At 43.4% G+C, this 2,414-nt stretch overlaps 1 pseudogene; it reads right to left on the bottom strand.

Annotated features, from left to right (window-relative positions):
* Positions 1-1,644: 1,644 nt before the first annotated feature.
* LOC148164091 (pancreatic progenitor cell differentiation and proliferation factor pseudogene) lies at positions 1,645-2,019 on the bottom strand (annotated as a pseudogene).
* Positions 2,020-2,414: the final 395 nt, after the last annotated feature.

The following is a 2,414-nucleotide window of genomic DNA, read 5'->3' on the forward strand; positions in this document are numbered from 1 at the left end:
CATTTTGTATTGTGGAATAAAGCAAAGGTAATAAAAATGAATTTGTTGCAGACAATTTTTTTTTAAAAAACTGGAAAAATGTAGACATATCATATCTGGTATCTGAGTTAGATTTGGCAAGTATGGTGAGAATAAAGAGGTTTAATATAGAAATTAGGGCTTCCAGGAATATCGGGAGAGCTGAGTGGGTTCTTCTGGTCACCTGGTCATGCTGATCTCCTTCTTATACACGAGTGACATGGTCACATCAGTGGGTTTTGTGGTAAGTGATCAAATCTATAATGACCACAGGACTCAGACCTACTGCAGCTATCTCTTCAACAGGAAGAGACAAGCACCACCAGGTTATCAGAATAATCTGGCCAACACCCTCCTCCCTGGATACTGTTTGGGTGGCCACTGCCAAGACCTGACTGTGTGATTCTTCTGTTTCAAGCTTTCATGGCTGACCAACACCTCTCTTAAGTGACACCATCTTTCCTTTAAGGTATAATCTTTAATCAAATGGTCACACTGTTGATTCTAGATTTTACCCCCAGTAAAACTGTGTGGGCCATTTTGCATTGATTTTATAATTTCATCCTCAGAGGACAATCTTATAATTATTATTTTCTGGCAATTTATCATTACATACCAACTACAGTGACCATAGGGAAGTTTGCCAATCAACCAAAGGTTTTATGAATCTCTCTTCGGTGCACTCACTTCTGAATTTATAGACAAGTATGAAGAATTGGAAAGGGTTCAGAGGAAAGCCATGAAGATGATTAATGAATGTGAGAATGAAAATATGAAAAGACCAAAAGTACTGAGGGAGAGAAAGCTGAACATGAATTTAATAATAGTATCCAAAACTACTGGATTGTTAAACATAAGAGACCAAATTATTTTGCCACATAAAGGAATTAGGCTTGACAGAAAGAAGAACTTCCTTATGGTGAGAAATGTGACCCATGAATGGCTACCAAAAAAGGATTGAAATCTGCTCTGCAGAGTTTGAAAAATGATGTATTTTCACTTTTTATAGACTGTAGTCCTTTCTGAAGGCAGAGAAATAGGCCACATAACATTTCCATTTTTTTCCAGATCTGAGATTCATAGGTTAACTTTCTCTGGAATAGGGTGATGAATCCTTCCACAGTGAAGTGAACCAAGAACTAAGAACTTCAGGTGGTGACTCAAACTAAATTACAAAGAAATTCCTTTTTTTTGTGCACTGGTTCTAAGTTCTTTTTGGCAAAAGAACTCTTTGAGATATTGATAGACCACCACATACTTACCTGTGCATGTGCCAAATTTGCATACAATTTCTGGGTACTCATGGACTCCCCACAACCTATACAAGGAGCCCTTTAAGGGTCAAGGGATCCAAGTTAATACATTCTTCTTCATAGGGGATTTAGTCTTTTTTTTTTTTTCTTTTTTACTGGCTGCTTGTAGTTTATTTTCCACTTGGTGCAAGGCACAGGGTTACAGGGTGTCAGAAAGGCTTGCGTGTGGCTTGGCTAGTAAAGAGTGGGGTTCTCTCAACTTCCTTTTTGCTATTTTGCTATTTTGCTATAAAAAACCCACTGCTTCTGCTTGGAGCGGCTTTCCTAGTCTGCGGGGAGGGAAAGGGAGGAAAGGGGACGGGCTCTCCTGAGCCTAGCACCTCCTGAAGCCCGGTGGTGGCCACTCAGGACCGGAGCCGGCATGGGCTTTGCCAGGCTGGCCTCCAGGCTGCTTCCTCGTGGCTTCCAGAGCCATGTTGCAGGTGATCATGCCTCTGGAGGCCTGGAGAGATTTGGAGCGTCCTGGGGACTCCAACACTGTAGCTGTGAACGGGAGAGTGGACTTACCCCAAATGAAGTTTGCCCAGCAGTGACCTGGGTCAGGGTCCTGGGGAGACGGGGGGGTGGTGAGGGATGGCTTCCCCAGGGTTCTCTGCACTTCTGCAGGGGCTCTTAGTGGAAGTGGAGTCCAGGTGGTGCCAGTAACAGCCGTGGCCACAAGCCAGCCATGGGAGGGGATGGCTGCCATGCTGGTGCTTATAGGCTGGTGGAACCCTCGGCGGTGACCCCTTGAAGGCTTTGGTGTACGATCACAGGTGGTGGGGACCCCGACGCTAGCCATGAACCCATTTGCAGAGGAGTCCCATGTTTTCCCATTTCTTAGGATTTTAGGTCTGAAGGGTCTGTAAAATATGGAAGCCGTATGACTGAGGCGTGGGTGAGATCTAGAGGAAATTTATTCTTATCTCAGACATGGCCAATCCCATTTTTATAGAAAATTTCTTCTGGAATATTCTTGTTATCGTGAATTACCTTCACACCACAGGAAATGTCTGATTGGAAATACCTCTTTTCTTTCTCATCTTCTTTTGTTCTCCTTCCTATTCTTTTCTCTTACTTTGAGTGTCCCACATCCTTCCCTGG

The sequence above is a fragment of the Eumetopias jubatus genome, unplaced genomic scaffold, assembly GCF_037043125.1.
Source record: "Eumetopias jubatus isolate StellerSeaLion01/CBP00866 unplaced genomic scaffold, mEumJub1_p1.0 scaffold_6, whole genome shotgun sequence".
In the NCBI taxonomy this organism is placed as follows: Eukaryota; Metazoa; Chordata; class Mammalia; order Carnivora; family Otariidae; genus Eumetopias; species Eumetopias jubatus.